The sequence below is a fragment of the Lissotriton helveticus genome, chromosome 10, assembly GCF_964261635.1.
Source record: "Lissotriton helveticus chromosome 10, aLisHel1.1, whole genome shotgun sequence".
Classification (NCBI taxonomy): domain Eukaryota; kingdom Metazoa; phylum Chordata; class Amphibia; order Caudata; family Salamandridae; genus Lissotriton; species Lissotriton helveticus.
Window position 1 is genome coordinate 4,808,898 of NC_136071.1, and position 18,278 is coordinate 4,827,175.

Genomic DNA, 18,278 nt, shown 5'->3' on the forward strand with positions numbered 1-18,278 from the left:
CATTTCCCATTGCTTCGCAATGGAAAAGGACGAGACCTAAAACGCCTCACCAAACATCTGCACCAACACCAACTCCACCCCATCACACAGTCAAGCTTCAGCCCTGCCACAGCACAGAGGCAGCCCTCATCACTGCCTCAGACAACATCCGTATGATCACGGACAGAGGAGTCATGGCTGCCCTTAAGCTTCGGGACCTCTCCGCTCCTTTTACCTCCTCCGCAACTGCACCAATCTGGGAACCAAGCACCCTGCCTTCAGGTTTGAAAGGCCTGCTCTAGGGTATGTAACGTTTACAACGCAATTTTTACAACGCACTACCATTACAACGAAACTTTTACAACGCAAAATCCATTACAATGCATACATTTACAACGCAGTCATTACAACGCATGACACTACAACGCACACCACTACAACGCATACCATTACAACGCAGTCATTACAACGCATACCATTACAACGCATAACTTACCATCCAACACTTACCCTACTGTTGCACCCCCTGGAGTTAGAATAGTAATTTTAACCCCTACACTATCCAACACTTACCCTACTGTTGCACCCCCTGGAGTTAGAATAGTAATTTTAACCCCTACACTATCCAACACTTACCTTATATTCAAAGTAGTGTAATGCGTTGTAATGGTATGCGTTGTAAATGTATTATGCGTTGTAGTGGAATGCGTTGTAAAGGTAGTTTTAAAGTATGCGTTGTAATGGTATGCGTTGTAATGGTATGCGTTGTAATGGATGTTGCGTTGTAAAAAAATGCGTTGAAATGGTATGCGTTGTAAAAATGTGCGTTGTAACGTCATACATCCCTGCTTTAGGGGTGACTTATATGTTTTAATTAGAGTGACCTCAGATATAAGTAAACTTATATCTGTCGTAAGTGGTGCTAGCACCAGCTTACACGGGCTCTAATGGCAGGCCTGGAGTCAATATTTGAGTGGCATAATACATGCTTCAGCCCCTGTGGGACCCCTGGTGTACCTATGCCCTGGGTACTTTAGTACCATATACTAGGGACTTACCAGGGTACACCAGTAGCCAATCTGGAATGTACCTAAGTACTCACCATGGTCCAATTTAGGGAAGAAGCAGATAGACTGGGGTCCTGATAAGCAGGATCCCAGTCAGACTAGTAAGAAAAACATAATGACACCAGCAAAAAGTGGGGGTGACCATGAAAGCAGATCCTACTGTCCTACAACAGTGTGACACAAGAATAGCATGAGACAAGAACTGAAATATTCCTTCTGGGGTACCAAATGCAATCAAATGGCATGATTCTTCCTGGATACTCTACCTGATGGTATGCACTGCCCATTCTAACATGGAGAAAACTGTCGCCCCAGCCAGAGTCGAAACTAGCTCATGCAAATTTGGTAAAGAATGTCTTTCAATCTATAGTTTGCTGCTAAGACTCCTATGGTCCACACATAGTCTAAGATCTCCAGAATGCTTCAAAGTGATGACCACAGGAGACACCCATGGTGAAGATTCAATAGGTTGAATTACATTTTTGTTACATAAATCCTGTAGCCTCTCTTTCAACTTCACTCTTTACATCCGAGGAACATTCAGACTTTATGCCTGACTGGAACTGCTTTATCCAGTAAAACAATGTTGTGTTGGGACCCGATAAACATACCCAAATTATCAGAAAAAACTTCTGGAATTTCCGTCTATACATCAACAACACATGAATCCTTTTTTACATCTTTTACCACGTACACAGGTGGAACTGATTTAGGGTCTAACTTCATGTTCAACTCTTGCTGATGAGGCCAATCCAAAATGGGGTCGCCCCTAGAAACCACAGACATTTTTGCTCGAGTTTTCCTTTCCTCGAAACAAATATTAGCCCAGAAATAACACAGTAAATCAATCCTGTGCCCAGTATACCCCTCAGGACGCACATCCGGTACCAAAAAATTATAATTTGGCAAATTCAATTCCTACAGGGCTTTACTCATTATACTGTACCACGTACTAGTCCACCACGAGCTGCACACTTTTCCAATTAATGTGCACAACACACTTCGGTAAACTGTACACCTGCCATACTGCACACACAGTATGGCGTAGGGATTTAACTCTTTCTCATAATACTCATTTGCCACACAATTGACATTCGTTTCAGGTTTACTCTTACACACCCTTCCGAAATGTCCCCTTTCCCAACAACGGCTAAAAGTTTTGTCAATTGCCGGTCAACCTTTGAAGTTTCCAAGATGAAAACTACTGCTACATCTGTAACATATTTTTTTATGGGAATCGTTTTTCTTGTCAGTTTCAATGGCATTGTCACTAGTACTGGACTCTGGTTTCTTCCTGTTCCCTACGCCATTGATATCGCTTCCTCTAATTTCTGCACACATTTCTAAGACTGCTCTAGGCTCTTGGCAATATTAATAGTTGCATTCAGCGTCATGTCTGTGCCCACCCAGAGTCTTTCTTGCACCTTTTTTCTGTTAGTTGTCATCATTACCTGATCCCTTAAAACCTGGTCATACATCATGGTCTCAGAGGCACCTGACGCTGCTGAAGCTCTCAGGGCTGCCAGAAACTCTTCAATACTCTCGCCATCTTTTTGGTCTCTGGAATAAAACTTAAACCTCTCCATTACAGTGTTGATTTTTCTTCCATATCTACCTGACTGTAGTTTTACCACACCCTTAAACACTTTCAAATCACCAGGTTTGCCACAGGATGAAATGTTGTGCATTCTTTAAGACCCACACCTACTAAAGTGTGTTTTAAGAAAGCCTATTTGCTTTGAGGCATACAATCCTCGCCTTCCAACACATGAACATAAGCAAAGAACACAGGAAACCTTAATTCCCACTCCATCGGGGGTGGGGGTGGGGTCTTACACTGCAAAAACGACGGTGGTGGAGCAATGCTGGACATGCTGTTGCAAAATACAATACTGCCTTCAAAAGAATACAGGAAAAATTGGACCAGTAATAATGGACCAATGTAGTATAAATAATATCACGTGATACAAGTACTCCAAGCAACAATATACACAAGTCCACTTTACACATTCTGTAGAGCTAACAATTCAAGGTGTGTGTATATCACTGTGAGTACCGTGCAGACATAGAACTATTAATGAGTACCTACATCAGAACTATACTCCAACTTGGCGCATCAAACAGACTAATATATGATTTTTCCTGTGAATTAACAGAGTTTCAATGTGATGCAATGATGCGCATAGCACCATCAATATGCATAAATGGTGAGTGTTACTTATTGTAAAAGGTGAGTGTTTCACGGTACTACCCGGCTGTCGAGCACACACATTTTCACACGCCTGGAAGACGAGACCGAGGAGATGCCAGTTCAACAAGCATTAACAATGCAATAGGTCTCGCATTAATTAAGTTTGAGCTATTGGCATTGCTAAATATTGCAACACCAATTGCAACAAAAGTCTATAAATTGTAGGCCAAAAAAATGTGTATTTATTTTTATAGCAATGGTGGCATGCTGCGCTTTAAATGAATATGTTTAAAAGTAAAGTGCGCCATACAGCTATTGTTACAATAGTTCATTGCGGATGCGTTAACAATTGACGTATGCACTGACGGCTGGTGAGGTGTGTGTATGTAGAAATTGTGCACTGATGGCTGACGGTGTGTGTTGCTGGTGAAAGCGTGCACTGACGGCTGGTGGTGTGTGTTTCTGATGAATGCGTGCACTGAAGGTTGGTGGTGTGTGTGTGTGCTTGGTGAAAGCATGCACTGACGGCTCGTGGTGTGTGTGCCTGGTGAAAGCGTGCACTGACGGCTGGTGGTGTGTGTGTGCCTGGTGAAAGCGTGCACTGACGGCTGGTGGTGTGCGTGCGCCTCGTGAAAACGCGCACTGATGTCTGGTGGTGTGTGCCTGGTGGGAGCGTGCACTAATGACTGGTGGTGTTTGTGTCCGGTGAAAGCGCGCACTGACGGCTGGTGGTGTTTGTGCCCGGTAAAAGCGTGCACTGATGACTGATGGTGTCTGTGCTTGGTGAAAGTGTGCACTGACGGTTGGTTCTGTGTGTGGTCGTGTGTGGTTGTATGTGTGGTTGTGTAGGTGGTTGTATGTGTGGTTGTGTGTGTGTGTTGTATGTGTGGTTGTGTATATGTGTGGTTGTATGTGTGGTTGTATGTGTGGTTGTGTGTGTGTGGTTGTGTGTGTGTGGTTGTATGTGTGGTTGTGTGTGTGGTTGTGTGTGTGTGGTTGTGTGTGTGTGGTTGTATGTGTGGTTGTGTGTGTGTGGTTGTGTGTGTGGTTGTGTGTGTGTGGTTGTATGTGTGGTTGTATGTGTGGTTGTGTGTGTGGTTGTGTGTGTGTGCTTGTGTGTGTGTGGTTGTATGTGTGGTTGTATGTGTGGTTGTGTGTGTGTGTGGTTGTGTGTGTGTGGTTGTATGTGTGGTTGTGTGTGTGGTTGTGTGTGTGTGGTTGTGTGTGTGTGGTTGTATGTGTGGTTGTGTGTGTGGTTGTGTGTGTGGGGTGGGTGAGGGGGCAGATAAGCGTAATGATGTCAGCTCTGAGGAGCACACCTGTTTATGCTCATATTCTGAAGCATGTGCTTCCAGACTCTCTGCTTCCCCTTGACGGTCCGTCCGAGTTATACCTTGCACTGCTGTTAAGCCTCAATAAATCCCAGGCACACTTCCGCTTTGCATCTATCGCCACAGGGAAGAAGCAGTGTACCAGTACATTGCCGGCTGATGGAGACCCTCCTGTGAAATCTAAAGCATTTAATAAAATAACCCTCATGTTAGCTCTTAAGGTGACCCTCACATTATATCCTCAAATGACCTTCACGTGAGATTGTAAAGTGACCCTCCGGTGAGACCCGAGAGTTAGCCTCTTGAGATCCAAGGGTGATTATACCTGAGACGCCAAAAGAAGCTGCTGTGACATGTCCAGGAGCCACCTAAATCACCCAACTGTATTTACAAAAACTACCGAAATGTGAGAAAATAGATGCAAAATAGGTCATGTGCGCGACCCCGACGCCGCCCCTAAGCTAGAAGAATACAAAAGTATGCACATGTCTATTTCTGAGCTTTTAAACTCTCCTGACATAGAAAGAGTGGTCGAACTAGAACATTATATCTAGGACCACTGGGATCATGTGGCAGTGATGGACCAAAGTATGCTGCTAAATTATATGGCAAGAAAAGGCTAACTATGCGGCATAATGCAACACAGTTTGTTATATTAATCAACTGTTTTGTCTTTTTTACCCACGGTAACACCATCTGGGCAAAGATTTCACTGTATTAGCAGTACCTGTTTAACATCCAAATGCACCAATAAACAAATGAAAGATAACTAGTCAACTATTGTAAAAGGTCTTCCACTGCGCTTGAACTCATCGTCAAGCTTTAGTGAGGCTTTAGTGAGCTATAAGCATGCAGCGCTAGGAGAAAGCAGCTGTGTGCAGAGCGAGGCGCTACGGGAGATAGATGTACAGAGAAGGAGAAGAGACGGCTTGTGCGCAGAGCCATCATGAAGGAAGCGAGGACTCTTGGCATCTCTTTACAGTACACTGTTCATTTAATGCCGTCCACATCAGCAGAGCAGAGGCCTGTAGAGCGGTCCTGGCAGGCTCGGCTCAGCTCCCTGAATACTGGAGGGGGGGATGTCTGACTCTGGCTCAGCCCGAGGTCCTATTAGCACCTCGAGTCCATGACGAGCTGAGCCTCCATGTGGCATTGCCTGCCCCTCTCGCCTTAGTCACGGAGTTGCTCGACATCCTATAGTTCTGGATGTATAAGCTAATATTCCCGGGACAATAAAAATGAATGTGACCTTGTGTACGGTAACTGGAATGAATGACGCCCCTTAACAGGAGACACACCCATCCAATACCTGGCCTCTCTGAAGAGAGCACTCAGCGATGGTCAGCTATGTGCGAAGGGGTGCACAGCGCTGAAGGAGGTTACAATGGGTTGAGAGGGGGTGAAGGGTGAAATAACTTGCAATACCACCTACCATCATCCGCCTTAATTTGCTAAAATGTGAGGGACAGTACAGCAGCAAAAAGTGGATTTAGAAGATGACGCCAGCAGCGTAGGTAATGTTATAAAGGGAGTGGCTTAAATAACGTTAAAAAAAATTGTGCTTAGCTTAGTGTGCTGCCCCACTTGTATTTTGGCTGTTTCTGTCATTGCATCCAGATATATGATACAACGAGTAGCATTTACATACTGACAATAAGTTGGATCTATTGGCTTTGTCAATGGTTGTTAGTTGCACAAGATAAATAAGCAGCAACTGTGAGAAGTTGGCTGATATATGATGCTCACTAGTTCTAGTGATCACCTTGTATCAGTCCAAACAACCCTTATGGTGATTGGTTGTAAGTCAACCTTATGGACCAGCTATCCTAATGGTAGCATGGACAAAGCAGTCTTAGGCTAAACTCTTTTGGCATGTGAAGCCAGCTGTTTTACCACAATATAACCCCTTGAATACCAGATGAAAGGACACCACACAGGTTGTTATAAAAATAAACAATATATTTATTAATAACACAACACCTCTGAATTCTTTATGAGGTCAGAGGGCTGAGCACATGACAATCTCTTAGGAAAAATACGTTTAAGTTGCACAAATTACAATGGTGCCTGAGGGGCACGTCAAACCATATACTAAACAAGTGGTATAAGGAAATCGATAGAAAGAATGGAGCTGTCCAGAGGCTGTAGGATCGCTGGGACTATACTATCCTAACCTTAGGTAAGTAATAGGAGGCCCACGGGACGCGTGTGCAGAGTGTGAACTCACACGCGAGATGCGTAACAACGTCTATGGACAGTACAGTTCAAGAAAAAGGTGAGTACGGACAATCCTGACTAGTTAGGACTAAAACGACTGTGAATCTGGACACTAGGACAGTTAAACTACCCTTGAGCACCGAAATGCTCTCGTTACCTCACCCACGGGCTGTGGGTGCATAGGTGCGAAGTCGTGTCGGGGTTCTGCGTTGAAGTCTATGGAGCCTGAAAGAAAAGATGCTGCAGGTGACCAGGAGGAAGATGTCCGGTGCAATCCAAGGGTGGATTGGTGAAGAAGGAGACCTGAAAGCAGAGGGGCCAATGTTCACAGTCACTAGCCAGTGACTGGAGTGGAACCAGGAAGGAACCAGATGTCGTTGTCGCGATCAGGTGAAGAGTGGATGCTTGACTCTGCAGCCACGTGGACCAGGAGGTGTCTTCGACAACCAGGATGGAGGCACGAGCTGTCCCACGCAGGTTCTTGCTGTCGGCAGTGTCGGATACGGGTTTGGAGTCAACAGGCCTTGGCCAAGGCAACCCACGCGGTGAGTGGAAACGGCGTCTGGAGTGGACCAGGAGGGTCCGGGGTGCTCCTCTCTTGGAAGGGAGCAAGGGCCAGTTTGGAGAGACCAGACCAGCAGTGAAGATTTTGAGGTTCGTCATCTAGGAGGGCACTAGCCAGCCGGCAAGTGACCAGACAACGCGTCGAACAGGAACCAAGCAAAAGGGCCCCACGCAGATCTTGTGGATGCTGAAAGGCTGGTCTTCGGTGCAGGAGCTGCTCGGGGCTGGGGCTTCTCAATCCCCAAAGCACTTCGTCGAGGATGCCTCAGAGGTCGTGCTGGAAGCGAAGTGCAGTCTCTTCAAGATGGCCGGTCCCACGTGTCTCGTCGCACCCACGGGTCTCAGCTGCGCTGCAGATGTGTGTAGAGGACGGAGAGGTCTGGGAGTCCGGGTCTCGTCGGGCTCTGAAGTCTGGATCCGGCAGGAAGGACGATAAAGTGGACCGCTAGGACGCTTGATGGTGCCTGCAGTTTGCAGGGTGGACACTCCTTGCCCACAAGGGAGATTTCTTCAGTCTTCTGTGGAGCAGAACGTCGAAGTCCAGAGTTTCTTCTTGTAGAGTTTCAGTTCAGGAATAATCTAACTAGGAATGGGACCACCTCCTACCTTTATCCTGCTAAAGGGGGCTGTACGGGTGACTAGGTCCCTCCCCTGGGTGGGACCAATAAGGGGGCTGGTTACACCCCCTATCCTTTGTCCGGTTTCCCGCCAGAGCTGGGGCAGGGGTGCCCCAGCAACTGGTTTGAACCGGTGTATGCACAGGACACCTTGTGTACCCCTGGCATGTCTCATTCCTTTCAGGCCTATCCTACCCAATACACAAAATCCTGTCTGGGGTGGTGCTAGCACCTCCCAAGGCAGGAAACCCTTTGTCCAGGCCTCCCTCGCTGGAAGGACTCCCAGCAGCAGGAGGTCAGACTTGTGTCTGTGGTGGCAGCATCCATTTTGTGATGCCAAGGCTCGAGTTAACTTTAACCGGGGTTCACTGTTACATACATGTCGTGTCCCTCTAGAAGGGTGGGATGCTACCCCCGTCGCCAGAATTGGCGAGGGGGTAGTATCCCAATTCGTATGACACCTTACTCGACATGTTTTGATAATGTTATACCAGAGTTAGCATTCAACCGCGAGGATTATAATGCACTTAAGAGTATATGGTATAGCGTTATCCTGGAAACAGCCAAAGGATTTGGTTCCGCAAGCTGCAAACGGGCTCAGCTCATGCCAGAGCACCATCTCACATAATTCCAAGCACTCTGCCTCCAGGATTGATAAGGCCTGCCATAGGAGTGACTGATAGGAATATATGTGTCCAGTTTGGGGTTAGATATAGGTATACTATATCTACAGCAAAGGGTGATTACACCACCCTGCCCCAGCTGTCTTACCAGCCAGTTGTGTCTGTTTAGATGGCCAGCCAGGGGTGGCATAATACATGCTTCAGCCCCTGGTAGGCCCTGGGTGCACCTGTGCCCTGGGTACCTAAGGTACACTGTACAGGGACTGATAAGGTGGCCCAGTACCAATTGGTAAATGCACCTAAGGTACATGGATGTCAATTTAGGGGGAGAACAGCTAGGCTGTGGGTCTGATCAGCAGGCCCACAGCCAGGGAAAGTCGTAAACCAGTGAAGCAAAAAGCAAAAATCTGGGGTGACCAAAGGATTGCAGACCCTACTCTCCTACATGACCCCCCCACCAAACATAGGGACATTAAACTAACCTTGACCAGGTGAATCTTCTTGCTCTAAGTGGAAGTACCTGGAGAGACCATCTGCATTACCATGGTCAGTCCCAGGTCTATGTTCCACTGTAAAGTCCATCCCCTGTAGGGAAATGGACCACCTAAGAAGTTTGGGGTTTTCACCCTTCATTTGATTTAGCCATAAGAGGGGCTTATGGTCGGTCTGAATCTTGAAGTGAGTTCCAAACAAGTATGGCCTCAACTTCTTCAGGGCCCAGACCACAGCAAAGGCCTCCCTCTCAATAGCTGACCAACGTTTCTCTCTGGGGGTCAGCCTTCTGCTTATGAAAGCAATGGGCTGGTCATGACCATCTTTATTCAGCTGAGATAGAACAGCCCCCACACCCAACTCAGAAGCATCTGTTTGGACAATGAATGGCTTGGAGTAATCTGGACTCTTGAGAATAGGTGCAGTGCACATGGCCTGCTTTAGGTCATCAAATGCCGTTTGACAGCTAACTGTCCACTGAACTTTCTTTGGCATTTTCTTACTTGTCAGGTCATTAAGTGGTGTCACAATGGACCCATAATTCTTGACAAATTTCCTATAGTAACCAGACAGGCCCAAGAAAGCCCTGACCTGTGTCTGGGTGGTTGGAGGAGCCCAGTCCTTTATGGCCTGTATCTTGCTCTCCAGAGGTTGAACCTGGCCTCCACCTACAAGGTGGCCCAAGTATACAACTTGACTCTGCCCTATCTGGCACTTAGTAGCCTTGATAGTGAGGCCTGCCTTTTGCAGGGCCTCTAAAACTTTCCTTAGATGGATCAGGTGATCCTCCCAGGTGGAGCTGAAGACAGCAATATCATCTAGATATGCTGCACAGAAGTCATCCAACCCAGTGAGGACTTGATTCACCAACCCTTGAAAAGTGGCAGGTGCATTTTTCAGTCCAAAGGGCATCACCACAAATTGGTAATGACCTCCTGGGGTAGAAAATTCTGTTGTGGCCTTGGCATCCTCAGCTAACCTGATCTGCCAATAACCAGCTGTTAGGTCAAATGTACTCAAGAAAGTTGTAGAAGCCAACTGGTCTATAAGTTCATCTGCCCTTGGTATTGGGTGGGCATCTGTCTTAGTGACAGCATTGAGACCCCTGTAGTCTACACAAAACCTCATCTCTCTCTTACCATCCTGGGTGTGAGGTTTTGGCACTAGAAGTACAGGACTAGCCCAAGGGCTCTCTGAGGGTTCAATGACTCCCAATTCCAACATCTTTTGGACTTCTTTCTTTATGCAGTCCCTGACGTGGTCAGGTTGCCTGTAGATTTTACTCTTGACAGGCAGACTGTCTCCAGTGTCCACCTCATGGGTGCACCAGTTTGTCTGACTGGGTGTCAGTGAGAACATTTGTCTAAAGGATTGAAGAACTTGTTTGCAATCCTCTTGTTGATGCTCAGAGAGGCTGTCGGAAAAGACTACACCATCAACTGACCCATCATCAGGGTTCTGAGTGAGCAGGTCTGGGAGAGGGTCACTCTCTTCCACCTGTTGCTCATCTGTTGCCATGAGCAAGCCCATGTTTTCCCTGTCGACAAATGCCTTGAGCCTGTTAACATGAAGCACCCTGTGGGGGCTCCTGGGAGTTCCAAGGTCCACCAGGTAGGTGACCTCTCCCTTTTGCTCAATAATGGTATGGGGTCCAGACCATCTGTCTTGGAGAGCTGCTGGGGCCACTGGCTCCAACACCCACACCTTCTGTCCTGCATGGTATACAGTTAGGACAGCCTTTTGGTCATGCCAAGCTTTTTGAAGTTCTTGGCTGGCCTCAAGGTTTTTAGATGCCTTCTCCATGTACTCTGCCATCCTGGAGCGGAGACCAAGTACATAGTCCACTATGTCAAGTTTAGGCTTTTTGAGAGGTAACTCCCATCCTTCCTTCACAAGACATAGGGGTCCTCTTACAGGATGCCCAAACAGAAGCTCAGAAGGGCTGTAACCAACCCCCTTCGGTGGGACCTCTCTGTAAGCAAACAGGAGGCAGGGTAAAAGGATGTCCCATCTTCGTCTAAGCTTTTCAGGTAACCCTTTTATCATCCCTTTTAGGGTCTTGTTGAATCTCTCAACAAGCCCATTGCACTGTGGGTGATAGGGTGTGGTAAATTTGTAGTTGACACCACATTCCTCCCACATTGCAGTCAAGTATCCTGACATGAAGTTTGCACCCCTGTCAGAGACAACCTCCTTAGGAAACCCCACTCTGGAGAAAACTCCAAGCAGGGCCCTGGCCACAACAGGAGCTGTAGTGGTCCTAAGGGGAATAGCTTCTGGATACCTGGTGGCATGATCCACTACCACCAGTTTAAATCTGTGCCCAGATGCTGTTGGGGGGGTCCATTGGTCCAACAATGTCTATCCCCACTCTCTCAAAAGGTACCCCCACCACAGGTAGTGGTATGAGGGGGGCCTTTTTTGTGCCACCTGATTTGCCACTGGCTTGAAAGGTGACACATGAGTGACAAAACTCTTTGGTGTCTTCAGACATATGAGGCCAGTGAAAGTGTGGGGCAAGCCTGTCCCAAGTCTTGTTCTGGCCTAAGTGACCTGCAAGGGGAATCTCATGGGCTAAGGTGAGAAGGAAACCTCTAAGAGACAAGGGGATGACCAGCCTCCTGGTAGCTAGCACCAGGCTTGGGGTCTCTTGCCTCAGAGTATAGGAGTCCTTCATCCCAATATACCTTATGGGCACCTGTAGCATTCCATGCAGCCTCAGCAGCAGCCTGCTGTCTGGGGGGTTCAAGAGAGGAGCAGTCTAATTGGGCCTGTCTCAAGTCTGTCCTGGAAGGTCCCCCTGTCCCAAGAAACTCAACCTGATCAGGTTCAAGCTCTTCTAGGACAGTTCCTTCTGGGGTCTCTGGGTCAGCCTCCTGAGAGGGCTGATCCTCAACCTGAGGCAGGGGGGAAGGCTCTGCCTTAACCCTACCATTCCTTCTCTTGGGTAGTGTCTGGTCCATTCTTCCAGGATCCAGCACTTGTTCAGCTGGGCATTTCTTGGCCTGTGGCCTGGTCACAGCAAGGAAATGTGAGGAGAGACCTAACATTTCTACATGAGTCCTGTACTCCACATCTGACCACAGTGAGGATTCCAAATCATTGCCCAAAAGACAATCTACTGGGAGGTCTGAACTAACTACAACCCTTTTGAGGCCAGTTACCCCTCCCCAGGAGAAATTAACAACTGCCATACTGTGATTGGTAGTGACATTGCTAGCATTGGTCACTAGGTAATCTGAACCTAGCATGATCTGGTCAGGGTCCACAAATGTTGGTGTCACCATAGTGACACTGGCACATGTGTCCCTGTAGGCCTGAGCCATTTTTCCATTGATTAAAGGCATTTGTCTGTATTTGCCCAGAGTGCTAGGACTTACAGTAGGGATCATATCCATGTCCCCAGTACAAACAAGACTGCCTGAGTAGGAATTCTGACTAAGTCAGAACCCACCTCAGTTCCCAGGGTTAACCCAACTATAGCCTTGGGAGGTACACTACCACTACTAACTGTACTAGGGGGTGCAGGTGTCTTAGGGACAGTAGTGGTAGGAGTTTGGCCTTTCTTGGTGCACTCACTAAACCAGTGAGTCTTACTTTTACAGTATTGGCACCATGGTTTCTTAGGACCATAATTCTTCTTCTTTTGGGAATTCTGGGACCCACCCTCCTTAGATTGTTGGGGCCCTGTTGAAGACTTCTGGTCATTTTGCTTATTCTCATTATTACCCTTCTGGTCTGCTTTCTTCTGGCCACCACCCTGGTTCTGGTTCTGCTGCTTGACCCTTGTCCTGACCCATCTGTCTGCCTTCTTTCTCAATTCTTGGGGAGAGGTCAGATCTGAGTCAATCAGGTGCTGATGCAACAACTGGTTCTGACAATTATTTAAGATTTGTTCTCTCATAATTAGATTATACAATCCTGTGTAATCAGTAACCTTGCTACCCAGCAACCAGCATTCCAAAGCCTTAGTGGCACAATCCACAAAGTCAGTCCAATCTTGAGCCTGAGTTTTATGGGTGTCTCTGAACAGCAACCTGTACTGTTCAGTGGTTAAGCCAAACCCATCAATCAGAGCAGTTTTCAAGACTTGGTAATCATTAGCATCCTCATCTCTAACAGTGAGGAGCTTGTCTCTACCTTTACCTTCAAAGGAGAGCCACAATATAGCTGCCCACTGACTCTGGGGTACCTGCTGTACTTTGCAGGCTCTCTCCAGAGCAGTTATCCACTTGTGGATGTCATCTCCTGTCTTATAGGAGGGCACTATCTTGCTCAGGTTTCTAGTATCAAAACTCCTGTCTCTATCCCTAGGGATATTGCTGCCACCAGTGGGTGCTAACCCACTCAACTGTTGCTCTCTAGCAAAGGCAAGTTTCTCTTTGGCAAGGGCAAGTTCTTCCCTTTGAATCCTCAGATTAACTTCCTTCATCTTTGCCTCATGCGCTCTCCTCTGAGGGGAAGTCATCCTCCTCTGAGCAGATGCATGAGAGGCACGAGAGTGCACAGATCTATAGGAGTCCCTAGAATGAGATCTATCTCTTCTGACCCCAAAGTTAGGCCTGCTAGTGGATGGCACTGGGGCTCCCCCAGCTCCCTCCCTATGTAGGTCTAAGTTGGCCCTTGTAAGTCTGCTGACTAAAGGTTGGCCATTGTCTGCCTCATCCTCTGATAAGTCTTCCTCTTCCTCCTCAGCTACATTCTCTGTTTCAGGGAGGTTAGAGTCTGGATCACCAGGTGTACCTTCTAAGGGGGGCATGCTCCCATCTGGATTAGAATCAAGGGGCAGTGACAGAGGAGACGCAGGGAGTCCCCAACTCCACCCAGAACAGGGAGAGGAGAGCAGTGCGCCAGGTAGCCCCAAGAGCCCTGAATACAGCGCCAGAGAAGTGCGAAGCCATCTGCGCGCAGACATCCTCAGCGACAGCTCCGATACCATTCCTGCCCAAACCGGGAGAGCCCCTGATGAAATGGGATGATTGGAGAGAGTACATCCTAAATTATATGAGGTCCTGGAAGACGAAAATGAGGAGGCGTTCAAGAGTAAAAGGAAAAGAAGGATTTTACTGCACAACCTAGGCCCGGAAGAGATCAGGGTATTTAAGAACCTAGTACCCAAGCCCCGGCAAGATACAGACGACGACGTCTTTGCCCATGCGATCGAAGAACTCAACGAGCACTACCGGCCGGTGGTGTGCGTGTCGATAGACCGCTACAACTTTCAGCAGCGGAAACAAGAAAATGGAGAATCTATCGACGAGTATGTGGCGGCGTTAAAAAAGTTAGCGACAACATGCAAATACGGCGCACTCCATGATGAATTCATCAAGGACCAAATAGTGATGCACACAACAAATAAATCTGTGCAAGACAAACTATGGGTGAGCGGAGATGCCTCGTTAAAAGAAGTGATCGCGATAGTGAAGAAGGCGGAATTGGCGCGGAGATGCGCAAAAGCAGCTAAAAGAGAACCAACAGCGAGGCCAATGGTAAATAAGATAGATGAGGAAGAACTCAAAGGCAGGAATAAGAATATGGGTGCAGCAAACAGAGGACCCAACAGATGGCTGGGGAAGCCGGGACCACAAGGGAAGCAGACGAAAGGAGTTAAGAATCCATGCTACCGTTGTGGCAGTTCGGCTCATGAAGCACACGACAGGAGATGCCCAGCGTTCCGCGCCAAGTGCATGTTTTGTGGCCTAGTGGGGCATTACGAAAAGGTATGTCGGAGGAAAGCAGGCCGCAACACGGTGAAGTGGGGAACATCCTTTACAACGCGGATGTTACCCCGCACTACATTTACACGTTGTAACGGTACGCATGGTAATACCACGCGTTGTACCATCATACATCCCGGTGAAGTATGTAGACCAAGACCAAGAAGTCATGGAAGGAAGATGTCAAGAGGAAGAGGATGAGGTGCTATGCATAGAAGACCAAGTTCTAAGCGTGGGCGTCAGGAGGTCTAACAAATCATTGCTTGACATGTTAATAGGCGGTATGATGATAAGCATCGTGGCGGACTCAGGATCGCCATACACGATAGTCCAGAGAGCAGTATGGACTGAGAAATTCACGCCTCATTTGGGGCCGCAGTTGGAACCGCCTGACATCAGACCTGTCACTTACCTTGGAGACCGCATCCCAATAGTGGGATTCAGACCGTTGAAATTCGAGTTCAGAGGACGTAGTGCCGCTTGTAAATGATATGTAGCGGAAAAGGGCCCATCGGTCCTAGGCTGGATGGATCAAGGAGACCTGGGCATCAAGCTGGACCCCGGTGGAGCGGTACAGGTGCTGATGACGGCGCCGGAACAATGGGCAGATTTAGCAAAATGGAAAGGAGACTTCCCAAAGGTGTTCGGTGGAAAGGTTGGGAAACTGGAAAAAATTTCTCACAAGATCGTCCTCAAGACGGATGCCACGCCGGTATCACACAAAGTGAGGAATGTGCCGATCGCAGTGAGGGAAGCGGTCCACCAGGAACTGTGCGAACTGGAAAAGAATGGGATAATAGAACCCATCACGTGTGCGGAGTGGCTGGCGCCCCTGGTGGTAGTAATGAAGCCTAACGGCAAGGTCCGGTTGTGCGTGGACCTGTGTGAACTAAACAAAAGCATCATAGTGGAAAAGTTCCCGTTACCCCGCATCGAGGAAATGCTGGCGAAGACTAAAGGAAAAAAATGGTACTCCACCATTGATCTGATGTCGGCGTACCACCAGATAGCGTTACACCCGGAGAGTAGGAAGTTGACGTCATTCATAACTCCCTTCGGGTGTTACCAATTCTGCAGAATGCCTTTCAGCCTGGCCTCAGCAGCGGCCGTCTTCCAGAAACTCATGCACCGCCTCTGATAAGACATGGAAGGAATCCAATACTTCCAAGACGATATCCTGGTAATGGGTAGGGACCAACGAGACCACGACACCAAATTGGCCAGGGTACTGAATGTGCTGGAGGATAAAGGATTGACCGCAGAGTGGGAGAAGTGCCGTCTAGGGATGGCTTCTGTCACCTATCTGGGACACGAAATTGGTGAACAAGGAATCACACCGAAGAAGGAGAATGTGAGAGCAATATGTGACGCTCCACCCCCCTCCAGCAAGGAAGAAGTAAGGTCCTTTCTAGGGATGGCTGAATATTATAGCAAGTTCGTGCAACACTTTGCCACCAAGACCCACCACATGAGGCAGCTGACGAGAGAAAAAACAGCATTCACATGGACGGAAGAGACGCAGGAGTGTGAAGGTATCAAAAGGGATGTTGTCCAGGCCATACCCCTCCAGGGGTACGATCCGTAGGGCCAAACAGTGTTGATAACGGATGCCAGTGACAAGGAGCTGGGAGCAGTCCTAATGCAAGACAGAGGCAGAGGAACGATGGAGACATTAAGCTTCGCATCTAGAGCCCTGACAGACACTGAAAAGAAGTTCAGCGTCATCGAAAAGGAAATGCTCGCAGTTGTATGGGCCATGGGCAGATTTCGTCAGTCCTTGTGGGGCACGAGGTTCCAACTAAGAACGGACCACAAACCTTTGGTGAGAGTCCTCACGTCTAACGGACATGCGAGCGCCACTCCCAGAATTGCAAAAATGACCCTCAAACTGTTGGAATATCGATACGATGTGGAATACATCCCGGGCAGCAGGAACAAGGTGGCCGACTACCTGAGCAGGGCTGCAGCAATGGAAAATGCCAAGGAAGAGAAGGAAGCGTTTGAAGAGATGGTGGCATTGATGGATGATCCGGAGAAGGTAATAAACAATCAAGAATGGAAGGATGCGTACAAGGCGGTCAGGAACGTCCAAGAGGTGATAGTACACATAGTCGGAGGATGGCCTGAAAATAAACATTTGAATGGAAACCTGAGGAAGTACTATGAAGTAAGAGAGGAACTGTCCCTGGATGACAAGGGTGTGTTTGTATACAGAGGGGATAAGGTGGTACCCCCAGAGGGGCTAATCCCGAGGCTATTAGCAATATTGCACGAAGGTCATCTAGGCATTGGGAAAACTAAACTGAGGGCCAAACAGGGATACTGGTGGCCAGGCATGGACATACAAACTGAACGACATGTAAGAGAGTGTGACCAATGCCAGCGGGCAGACAAGACGATGACACCATTGAGGCCGGCCTTGGGAAAATTCGATGCCCCAAAGAATCCATGGGAGGAACTCTCCATTGACATACTGGGACCAATTCTGGACGAACAAGGAACTCCGAAATATCTGTGTGTCCTAGTAGACAGGTACTCCAAATGGCCCGAAGTTCACATCCAAGAAGAGATGGATATGGAGACCATACTCACGTTCCTTACGGCTACTTTTCTTAGGGAAGGCATTCCCAAGTCTATATTAAGTGATAATGGTCCCAAATTCACGTCAGAAAAATGGCTCAGATACATGGAAAGGAACGGGATCATTTCTAAACAGTGTACTAATGGGGTCCATCCAGGCAGCCATCATGGTTGGAAAGGACTGGGAAAAAGAGATATTACACATGATTTGGGCCTATCGCATCACCCTTACCAGTACGGGGTACAGCCCCTTCCATATCCTCAGAAGCAGAGATCCCTTCACTAAGGACAATTTGGCATGGAAGGAAAAGACGGTTACCAGCAAATGGTCTCCGGCTGTGGTACAGAGGAATTTGGAAAAAGCTCAAGCCATATATACTAAACATTATAACAAGAGGAGAAATGTAAAAGACACGTCCTTGGAAGTAGGAGAATGGGTAAGAGTCAAGCTGGCAGTGTTACAGAAAAAAGGGTGACAGTAAATACAGCCGACCCCTTCAAGTCAAAGAGGTTTACGATCGAGCAGCGCTCTTGAGCGATGGTAATGTGTGGTCCCTGGATCGCATGGCTCGATGCAACAAGATCTTACAATGGGCTCCCGAAGATCGGGAACAAGGAATGACAGATCAGAGTACATCAGAAAATGAGCACATCACCCCGGAAGGAGACATGGAAGGTGTGGACCCAGGGTTGGAGCAAGGAGGCGGTGAAACTCTCGGAGCAGAGACACAGAGTCGAGAGAGGAGAGAGCCGACTTGCAGAGAGAGTCCGGGTGCCCAAGAAAGTAGAGAAAGGGGGTCCGTGATGGCCAGTGGGAGAGAAGCGATGTCTACCCCGGTAAGATGCACAAGGGGGGGGCGAGTGATTGTGAGACCCTCCAGATTCCGGGACTATGAGATG